This window comes from Pinus tabuliformis, chromosome 5_1 (assembly GCF_031772625.1).
Source record: "Pinus tabuliformis cultivar Carrire ecotype Pingquan chromosome 5_1, CPIR1, whole genome shotgun sequence".
NCBI lineage: Eukaryota > Viridiplantae > Streptophyta > Pinopsida > Pinales > Pinaceae > Pinus > Pinus tabuliformis.
Genome location: NC_142305.1, coordinates 726004116 through 726016606, shown reverse-complemented (window position 1 = coordinate 726016606; position 12491 = coordinate 726004116). Strand labels below are relative to the sequence as shown.

At 31.4% G+C, this 12491-nt stretch overlaps 1 pseudogene; it reads left to right on the top strand.

Annotated features, from left to right (window-relative positions):
• Window positions 1–1806, top strand: part of LOC149166993 (UDP-galactose/UDP-glucose transporter 4-like) — a 32153-nt pseudogene extending 30347 nt beyond the window's left edge.
• Window positions 1807–12491: the final 10685 nt, after the last annotated feature.

Here is a 12491-nt window from a genome sequence, read left to right as displayed (position 1 = left end):
ATGTTAAATATGTTTTATGCAATTGGCTTTTCAGGTGCTATTTAATTTGTTTACCTTGTTTCTGTTTGCAGATTCGCGAAGAGGAGCTCATTTGGATCAAAGGAGCGAGGGCATCCACAAGCTTGCGTTGGACCAAAGGTAGGCCCTAAAAACACTTGTTTGCTATTATTTATTGAAGCATATTTAGAGAAAGATAGTGTCTGGTTGGTTTGCTTGTCGCTAGGTCTTCTTTAGATTCTAGGAAGGTCTATCTTGTCCGCAAGATCGACACATTCTGTGCGACACTCTTGGTTCACCTTTAGGAAATTTAGATTTAGTTTCTCATGTTTCAAATTGTACATCATTAGGAATCAAAGAACAGAAACCCCCAAAACAATATAAAATACAGAACAACGAAGTAAGAAGGGTTAACTAGCACATACAATGCACTACACTTCATCAACATAGGAGCCTCGATTGATAATTTATGCAAAGAAATTTGGGACACTAAATTGACTAAACAGGTATTTCACATTTATACAAGGATTTGTGTATTTGGTACTTATCTACCTCAATGGCTTTAGAACAAGGGATATACAGAATCCATGGAAAACATACATAAACCTCTGTGTTGTAATCATGGGATCACAAGGATTAACCAAGTTCTCTAATGTTTCTTAATTATCCTACCCAAATCATGTTCAAGTCTACCAAGGTGGGGTTTCTCTATATATATACTCATTGAGTTTACAATATATTTCTTCTGAGGTTTCTACAATGGCTAATAAATTTGAATCATTACAGGTTTTGCCTGAACATATGATTATGGGAGCCTTTATACCAGACTTAAGGTGAAAGTATCCCTTGGAGGAATACAATGCGACTATATTGGTTGTTGCTGGTTTGATAATATTCGCACTAGCAGATGCCCAAACATCCCTAAATTTCAGTGTATGGGGAGTTATTATGGTCTGTGGAGCTCTGATTTTCGATGCCTTTTTGGGCAACCTGCAAGAGGCCATATTTACTCTGAATCTTTCTACTACACAAGTATGGTCCATACCTAGAAAATCCTAATGCAAAAATATTATTGAATTGATCCTTTATTAATTTTATATTATTTGAATTATATAAGGCTCAATGCAACTTCCTCAATACTGAGCAATATTGTAATTGATGTTCCTAGATGGAAGTGTTGTTCTGCTCTACTACTGTGGCAATCCCGTCTTGATTCCTCCAATGATTTTTACTGGAGAGATATTCAAAGCCTAGGAAGCCTGCTTACAAGTATATGCTATTTTCTGTTAATTTCTATTCAGATATTTTGGGTTTTGAAACTAAATTTATTAGTTCCTGGAATCTCTAGCCATAGTCATGTTTTGGGAAAAAATTGTTATTCTTTCTGAAACTATTTTTGGTTTTTTATGTTTTGGTCTATGGCAGCACTTGTATGTTTATCTCGTGGTGATATTCGAAGCAACAACCACCTTCATAGGCTAGTTGTATGTTTTGTGTTTAGTATAAATCTTCGAAGCTGCCACAACTACCATGGTTTATTACAGATCAGATTATGACCATTCTGGTAATCTTGATATGCTAAATTTGTTATTGAGATTCGCTTTGTGAGATTTTGTTTTTGTATAGGTGACAACTGCGAGAAAGGTGATAACATTTCTTCTATCATATATCATATTCACAAAGACTATCATGGTGAAGCATGCAACTAGATTGGTTCTGATAGCCATGGGAATTATATTGAAAATGCCTCCAAATCCCATGCCTAATACCGCGAGAAAACAAAACAACAGTGAAGCTTTTGCGAACTAGCCCTCCAAAGTTGTTGCTTCTTCCAAAGAAGATTTAGAAGAAAGAAGGGCACTTAAATTAGATACATAATCATGTCATGATGTGTTGTATATTATATTAACAAATGAGCGGTCAAGGTTTTGAATAGTCAATATGGCTAGTTGAGATTAAATATCCTTTGAGTTGGTTAAGGATGTTTTACTACATAGAGCAAGTGGAGACATGGTCAAGTTCTACCTTGTTATATTGATACATTCAATTATATTAAGGGTTTTTCAAACTTCAAAAGATGAAAATTGACAGTATTCATGTAGAAAAATAAATGACTACAATTTTGAGTTAAACAACTCCTACATGAGTTATGTTACGGATATATTACTACAATTTGAATTAAACAACTTTTACAGGAGTTATGTTACGAATATTTTTTTACTTGTAGGTTTATGCTTATAGAAATGGACCTATAATCATTGTTCCTCACTTTTTTCATGGATTATACACATGGACAAAATAGGGAACGATAATTTTGTATTGGGAGAAACATATAAAAATCCCTAGCTTTCTATGGTTCCTGATTTGTTACTAATTCATAGTCTAGAGTTGTTGTTCAGACTAAAATATCAAGTTCAGCATGTGCTCATATGGTTTGAGAATCCATAATTAATTTAAGACAATATTTGATTTATTTTTTGTTCAAGTTTTTCAGTGAGCGATAATCAGTTAAACTCTTAAATGATAAATCTTTTCTCTAAACTAGAAATCTAGATTTTATAATTTAAATCAATATCATTTTGGCTGATATGTATACATGAATTTGTTTAAGGTAAAACACTGGAATTTTTGTTGCCTATTGTGGAGTCGTTAACAAATGGTCCAAATGCCAAAGGTAGCAATACAGCCTGTGGAAGGGCCCCCAGTATGATTGTGTTTCTTCCAACAAGGGAGCTTGCAAAAACAGGTAACCTTTTAAAAAGTCTGGAGCTATCTTCAACGTAATCCTTGTCAAGCAATAGGCTAACGAACATATATGCGGCATGCACCTGCTGCTTTAAACAAAAGCCATTTATCAAGACACTGCAAGTATTGATATCAAATAAGCAATCTTCTTTTAGCATTGCATGCAAAAGCTTTAATGCTTCCAACATCTAGCCTTTCTTAGATAAGCCCTCAATTAAAGTCTTGCTTGTATCAAAGATCATGCATCTCTCTGTTTTTCACTACATCATCAAGGACTGTAGTTGCTTAATGGATAAGAAACCCTACAGTCAGCATAGAAACCAAATGGTTCGCTCTGGTTTAATGCTCTTTATATTTTTTGTAAGCTGCACTTTTCTCTTAAAATTTTAATGGTGGATGATAAATTACTTCTTTCAAGCCTATAATTCACTCATGTTGTAATAGCGAACCTAATCTAACACTTTGTTGGCTAGGGACATTTGCAATTTTATTCTGAGTTACTTTTGGGAACAACAAAGTTTTTCCTTGAGTTAAATGGCATAAACATTGTGGGTTTTCTCTAAACATTTAACTCCATTTCAACTCTTTAGCTTGTAACATTCACCTTTCACAAGATACCTGTGAGCATATTGGGCTTTGAACCACCTCACAATTTGCTCACTTTTCTACTTCAACCTGCCCAAATTGGGCAACTTGGACTAGCATTGTTGAGCTTCTTGTGACCCTTGAGTGAAAGGGAGTTTTCTTACACATACACATTTGGAGATTCCATCCTCAAAGTGAGTTAATTGATTAAGTGAGGTTTACCTGAGTTACTTTTCCCCTTATACCAATGATTAAGTTGATTTCTCATTTTTACTCTTGTGTATGTTATTGTTTGTTATTAGTCACTTGCATATTGTGGAAATCATCAAAATTGATAAGTCGCAAGAATATGAAGATGCTCAAGTATTATGAAGATGTGTATTTATGAAAATTGTGTTATTGGTCCCTTTTTTATGTCATTCTATTTTGAATGTATGTGTTTTTTGAAACTTCAATTTCATAGAGTCACTACTATTTTAGTTTCTGAATAAAATAACTAGGCCTAGACTCACTTTTACGCCTATTGATATTATTTCTCTTACTATTGGTGCAAGAATAGCATGGGCAAGCATTTCATAACCCCTTTTCTCTTCTAAATGTTGAGATACAATTTAGGTGAGAACATTTTCATTGAGTATAATGTTTATACTCAAGTGGAAATTAAATATGTGTGAAATTTAGCCTATATTTGCATGCCTTTCAATATATATTTTATGTTATTTGTGCAAAAATGTCATGGGCAGACACTTCATAGTCGATTTTCTCTTCTAAAGGCTAAGATATAAAATGGGTCAGATCATTTTCACTAAGTATTATTTGTGTCCTCTAGTAGCAATTACAAATGCATTTTAAAGAACAAATTGACAGCTCCTCCTTTGGTAACATATCAAATTATCAAAATAGTTAAATAAAGAGTATGCTAATAAAATGGAAATATCCCCACCTATATACCATTAAAACATAAGCCAAAATCAACAATTTGATTGCTTGGTTGGTTGGTAAAATGGGGCATTGTTATTCCCCCTAGCAAGGTGAATGTCTTGTGGGTGAAATTTGGTTTATTAGGATACTTGACTAGTTGCAGTGTCTTAGCAAAAGGGTAGATTCCTCAAGTTATGAGATGTATCTGCTTCATTGTAATGTCAAGTGTTGAAAAAATTTCTTGCATGCATTGAATGGAAGTGATAAAATGATGTGAAATATGTCAAATATAGTCATGACGTGCATTGGCTTTTGTGTGAGAGCAAGGACTAACTAGCTTTTATATATGCTCAACAATTTCTCACTTTTTACATGGATTATATAGAGGGACAGAACAGGGAATGATAATTTTGTATTAGGAGAAACATATAAAGATCCTTGGCTTGTTGTGGTTCCTAATTTGTTACTAATTATTTCATAGTCTAGAGTTGTTGTTCAGACTAAAATATTAAGTTCAGTGTGTGCTCATCTAGTTTGACCATCCATCAATTAATTTAAGACAATATTTGATTTATTTTTTGTTCAAGTTTTTCAGTGAGGGATAAACAATTAAACTCTTAAATGATAAATCTTTTCTCTGAACTAGAAGTCTAGATTTTATAATTTAAATCAATATCATATTTACTGATATGTATATATGAATTTGTTCAGGGTAAAACATTGGCATTTGTGTTGCCTATTTCGGAGTCATTAAAAAATGGTCTAAATGCCAAAGGTAGGAATACAACATATGGAAGGGGCCCCATTGTGATTGTGTTAGTTCGAACAAGGGAGCTTGCAAAACAGGTAACCTTTTAAAAAGTCCAGAACTTTGTATATCATCTGCAGTCTGACTTGATATTGAAATTGTTCAAAAAGTTCATTTGTAATTTCCTGATTCTTGTGACTTTAGGAATTCCATGTAATAAATGTTTTGTAATATAGGTCCATGCTGACTTTGAGGTTTATGGTGGTGCAGTTGACCTTCATTCATCCTTTGTATATGGAGGTGCTCCCTATGGTCCACAAGAATATAAATTGCATCAAGGTGTGGATATCATTGATGGTACACCTGAGAACATTAAGGTGACAAAATATATTGTGTTCATTTATCCCTTTTATTTGTTACTATTTATAATAAATTCAATCTTGACATTGTGGTTGATTTATGAATAACTTCCTATGGATTTTAAAGAAATTCTTCAAGTGGTGTATTTCCTACATCCAAGGATTCATTTAGGACTATTTTTTTGCAATCATTGGCCGGTTCTTCTTGAGTGCAGGGTGAGTATTAAGCTGCATTTGCATTTTGATTCAAATAATTTATTGGGACTAATTGTATATAAATTGTTCTCGAGGCAATTTCTTTATTTGTTCTCCTAACCCCTTATTCTTGCACAGTCCCAAGGCAAGTTCTTTATTTGTTAACCTAACCCCTTATTCTTATGTAGTATCATCTAATATTCAACAATGGACAAACTAAAACACAACCTCTCCATATTAACAAATTTGTAGCCAAATGACCAACGTAAATGCCAAAACATTTTTCCTCTGTGTTTCTATCTTGGGGGCAAAATGGATGCATATCTGGAACATATCCATTCATCTCCAACTTATTTCTATCCTCATTCTTACCATCTGTATCTTCACATTGACACTCTGTTCTACTTACTACAGCTAGCATGTAGTTGCGAAGGCCTTCCACATACTAAGGTATTACTGATGAGAGTATAAGAATATCCTTTGGTTGAGCATTAAGATTTGTTTCCCTTCCTCTCTCCTATATCATATTCTCTATCAAATCAACATTTTGTATACTAGCACTGCACCTTTTGATGGTTGTATATTTTGTTTTTCTTGAAAGTTTACAGCTGCATATGGAGCTTCAGAGATGGATTTAAGAGTATTGTGGAGTTCAACCCTCATTTCTTCTATGGGAGGTGTAATAAAAAGGTCAAGGTATTCTTCTATGGACTCACTAGGTTTCCTTCAGGAAGTTCTTTGTAGACACTGCAAGTCTATTGCATGATTCAGGTTCTATGAGAAACAAGTACGGCTAATGCATTCTCTGTAGTGGTATTGCCCAAGTGCACATACAACACTTCCCTCAACTTAAGGGTCATCACAACCCATCAAATTCGCTACAATAAATTCAACATCCATGTACTTATCAAAGCCCAAAATTTTCTTAGAGGACACAAATTTAGAAGCACAGTATACAAAGCTACCACTACCATAGTTGAGATTGAAAATGAAAGTGATACAGCCAGGCGTGCCCCAGCGCTACCCTTTAAAGTTGGACACGGTTTGGATTTGCATAGATTGGAACCTAGACTACCCTTGATTACTAGAGGAATCAAGATTCCTCATGAAAAAGGTTGTGATGCTCACTTTGATGGGAATGTGCTACTTCATTATGTTGTGGATGCAATCTTAGGAGCATTAGGTCTACCTACTTCTATTACTCTACCTACACTGTGAAGAGTATCTTGCAGAATAGGCACTATCAAAGGTATATTGTGCACAAATAATTTGAAACAATCATGGTAAATGCTCTCACAGAAGTAATATAATTGACTGGTCATTTATTTTGTCTGGTGACTAAACATTTGGGTTATCAATCATGGATTTATTTATCTTGCAACATTAATACACAAAGTCTTAACACTAAAAATTGTTTTGTTACCTTCACGACATATACATTTGTGAATCTAATTCACTGCATACTTCATTTTTTCAGTATATTTCTGAGCTGTCGAGGCCCCTAAGATGGAAATATGAAAGGTTAATGGTCTAATCACTCAACACTAACTTTCTAAACTCACATATGAGCTTGAATTCTGGTAAAAATTCATTTGGGTAAAAATCTGATAATTATTTTCATTGTTGAAGAATTCATAAGTTTAACAACAAGCTTCATTTTGGACACCTATTTGGTCAAGCATTTCATGATATTTCTTTCCCAAGTCTCTCATTTATTTCTTTTGCAAAGGGTCATTCTCAACACTCTTTTGAGTTTTCATGTGTTTTTTTACTACACTCTCAAGGATATTATATTTGAGGCTGCAAAGAATAAAGAATGATTAATTTAGTCCATTCACGTCCGTTACACATATTTAGCTTCTCTCCTTGGATCGTGACGAATGTTTTAGGAACACTGTGTGTTTACACTGCCATTTTCAAACATGAGGGGTTGTCTTTCAAGTACCTAGGGAACAATATTTCATGGGAATAATTTATGGATGCATCTCATGCATAATTGATTGTAGAACATGAAATTTGGGCTGCCACAGATCCTTATCAAAAGAACTAGGCCTTTGATTATGCTAATGGAGATGTGTATAAATGGAAACACCGCTAGAGAATACTTTCACAAAAAATTTATCTGGAACCATTACCATATGAGGGTGAAGGGTTCAGTCTAGATGAGGTAATGAAAGACAAAGGTCTGGTCTAGGATGCAATTTTTAATGAAAGTAAGCGTTTCAATTGAGCACTTGCGAAGAATGTTTCACATGCCTCTGTTTTGACTAGTTTGTTTGATTGTATTACATTTAACATTAAGATTTTTTTTTCATTCAAATTTGGATATAGTTAGATCACCTAACATATCACATTTTTGTTCATTTATGCTCTTCTTCCATATGCGCTACTAACTTACGGCATTTCCTTTGCAGCATCTGGTGCAAATGGTAGTTATTTCCTTGTGTATGCATGAAATAAAGGCTTTTTGTTTGAATTTGAGAGTTTTATGTACTTTCTTTAGTGTTGGTACACCTATGTTTTTATAAAATGGGTCTATTTATTAGTTGAATTATAAAATATATATTTTATGGTTGGATATTTAAATGATGGGTAAAAATAAAAAATAGACATTATGTGAATAGAAATTTTAAAAGGAAACCCAACATATAAAATTAACTTAACGGGTAGGAGTGCCCATCAAATTTATATCAAATCATTTTTTCCTTAAGTGGGAAATGGTGAATTCACGATTCTAGTGGATGTTGGGGTCAAATTATCAAAATGCACTAGCAAATTATTTTTATTAGTGTAGTTTAAATGTTATATATTTTTATTTTTGAGGTGTAGATTAGTTGGTGATAAAGTGTACCTTCAAGGCACTCATGTGGTTCGTTTAAACTTCACCTAGTGTATTTTTCATACTTGGAACATAAGTAGAACACCTTCTAAAATTGTGGTTGAACTTGCATAGGTTGGATCTTGCTAGAAAGCAATGAAGCTTGGAAGGAAAGAAGTAAATTTATAGAGAAAAGAATTAATGAATTTTATTCATGCATATAAGATAAAATTATGATAGAATACAATTCCATGGAATATATTATACATGGCTAAGATAATATAGTAGCGAGTCTAGTAGTAAATTTAGAGAGATGTGAACATGCAATAAATAAACCTGACACCTAGTCATGTCATGTGAGTGGAGATAGTCCTAGATAATTGAAGTGAAATTAAGTGCGTGTTATCTCCAATAAACCTACAAATTATAATAACAACAATCATAATCCACTTGGATCAAGTATCGACCATCTTTCTACTCTTAGGATAACTGCAAATGAATGATGTAATAATAAAACTAATCCATTATGTTGTTTTTTTGCCTTAGAAAAGATTTTGACACCATTATTAAAGCAAAGCTATGGAAGATGATAAAAGAGATAATGGTTCCTATCAGGTTGATGTTTGCTATGACAAGGATATATTAGAATGTTATTTCCTAGCTTAAGACCATTTATGATTGTTTAGAGGAAATTAAATGCAATATTAGAGTCAAGCAAGAGTGTCGCTTACCCCTTACCCTTTTTGGCATGTGCATTGATATGCTAGGAGAGTGTTTGGAAAATGTAGACTATGTTAGCCCCACACTCACTGAAATAGTCATAACTCTTCTCTATTATGCTGACGATATTGTTCTTTTAGCAAGGAACCATTACAATCTTGCCATAAAACTCAGATTCCTCCATGATTTCTACTTGAAGATGGATACGACAATAAATACTGATAAAACTAAATTTATGATAGTTAAATCCAAAAAGTTCACATATGATACTTTCATTTAGGAAAAAAAATATTTGGGGGAAGTTCCTTCATACAAATATTTGAGGTTTGACATGCATCATAAGCTCAATTAGAATTATATCATCGAGAAAAAGATAAATGGAGGCCGGAAAGGTTACTATGGGCTTGAAAATAATTGTAAGTTAGAATATCTTTGGATTTTGGATAAAAAAAAGCTCCTCCTTGAGACTATTTTCACTCCTTTTATTTTATATGGATGCAAGGTTTGAGGTTGCAGTATATCTAGAGAGTTGTGAAGGAAGATTGAAAAATCCAAAAGCAATTTATAACCTACAACTGCAAGATTAAAGGAAATACTCCCTAAGCTATCCTATTGATTGAAGCAAGGATTTCCCCTATTGAGAGCATTGCTATGACTAGGTATGTTATGTATAATAAGTTATACAAAATGGATGCCAATATATCTTCTAGTATTGCTTTTAACTCTAGTCAAAACCACCACCTTCGACTCAAGCAAGGGTGGCATAAGGATGCTCAATATTGGCTAGAACACTGGAGAGTAAAGGAGGAGATCATCTTTTAGAGTCGAGATAATATTAAAAATATTGTTACTTCCAAATTTAAGGAGAAATTGTGGAGAAATAAAGAGCTAGAGGGGAAAAGGAAACTATGATATTATAAGGAAGTGATCAACCACAATCTCAAAAAACAAAATTTTCTCTCTGTCTTGACTAGTGTTAGGAAGAAAATGAATATTTTCAAGATTAGAACTAATTCTCATGAGATTCAAAGTAAAACTAGGCGTTGGCCAATTCCTAAAACACCATGGGATGAAAGAGTTTTTCACTTTGTGATCCTAGGAGCGTTGAAGATGAAAATATTTTTTTCTTAGATCTTCCATTTTATACTCACATTTAATCTAATTTTCAATATATTTGTTACACTACCAAATTTCTTGACCTTTTAACTCAACAAAACAATAGAAATCCACTAAAACTTCTATCATAATATAAAAATAAATTATTAATTTTTTTTAAGTAATCTCTTACCTTTTAAAATTCAATAAACTCTATAAAACTTAACAGATGTTAATCATTATTATCATTATTATATAACTAAACTTAAATAAAAAAAATATTGAGATAAAATAATTAAATTAATAAATATGTAAACACACTATTTGTTTATACGTTCAAACAACTTTATATTTTATATTCATGACATTATAAGATTTTAGAAAAATATTCTAAACTTTACTATGACAAAATATCTAAAATATAACAATATATTTATTATTCATTATATTATAATATTTTAAAGAGATCCTTGCCTTTGTTGTGTATAACAACTTTTATGCTTATTACCACGCTAGACATGCCTATCACAAAATATTTTAAATTATAATTATATATTTATGAATGACGATGATTAAATAATAAAATAATATTTTGGATATTGGATAAAATATATAATAGTATATTATATTGATATGATTATTATAATAATGACTGTTTTAAATATAAATATATTTAACTAATATATTTATAATGGGATATGTTTTTTATTACTATTGGTTAGTAATAATAAAATATTATTATTAGTGTATAACAACTTTTATGCTTATTACCGCACTAGACTTGCTTAACACAAAATATTTTAAATTATAATTATATATTTATGAATGACGATGATAAAATAATAAAATAATATTTTGGATATTGGATAAAATATATAATAGTATATTATATTGATATGATCATTATAATAATGAGGGTTTTAAATATAAATATATTTGACTAATACATTTATAATGGGATATGTTTTTTATTACTATTGGTTAGTAATAATAAAATATTATTATTACTAGCATCTCAAATATTATTATTACTAGCATCTCTATTGTTATATTTATTATGTTATATATATTTTTAATAAATGTATATATTTTAAATGTTTCGTCGTGGAAGTAGTGTCGAAAATAATTATTTTGGAAGATTATTGGTTGATATTATTATGGGTTTATTTGTTTTGATTTTTTTAATATTCCAAATCAATTTTTATTTTAAATAACAATTTTATCATTTTCTGAATGCTAATTTCTTAATATATCTAAATAAGTATTAACTATTTCAAATTAGTATGTTAAGTAGTAAGTATATTTTCTTTGTATCTTTTTGTTTCATATTATTTAATGATTTTTTTCGAAGAACAATAAAAATACTATTTCTAAAGTTGATGTTAATTGTGAAGCATACTTGTAATATTTGCTCTATTTTATTCTACACAATATTATTGCCGCACAAGTTGGAAACCCTTTCATAATGAGAAAAATCATGTTGATTTGGTTGCTCACTCGTTTTATGATAATTGGTGAACAATTTTAAATCTAAATTGATCTTGTGATCTTTCAATCCAAGGAAATTGATGTAAATAATTTCAATAAGCATGGTTAACTTACTTTTATCCATATTACTATCCTTTCACATTCATGATTAAAAAACAATTTATACTATCAATAATATTTATACTTGCTTCAATTGCTCCACCTAGATCAACCAATGTCACTAAAGCCTTCCCTTTGTCTAGATTATTTGAAATTTCTAAAAGAAGATATTCCAAACTCAAATAGAATAAATAGAATCTTAATGACCCTTGAACAAATAACGAATTTATGTGATTCCTCATTCTCAAATAAGTGTTGTAAGGGTCAGAAAAATCCTGTGTAGTAAAATCAAGGAATGAAAATGTTTTTTAAGAGGTCATATGTGCAATAGAAATGATTCTATTTTTACTCCCTTCCTATCATGGAAAGAAAATATCATGGCTAGTGAAGGAAGGTATTCATAACATGTTAACCAGCTGCATTTGGAATTATTTTTTATCAAACTTAGATTTATATGCTCTTGATATTTATTCAGGTAGAAGATATTTATATTATGAGTTATGGACCAAACACCTAAATAGCCTAAAATGATAAAGAAAAATGACTACATGCCTTGAGAATGATAGAGAAGAATGAATATGAAATGTCTTAAATGGTGCAATTTCCTTTTACAATAGAATACATGTATAGGATGAGATGTTTTCTAAAACTAGCACTACTTGGTATATATGTAACACCTTTAATACTCGCCAATAAGAGTTTACTCTACTCACCAAAATTA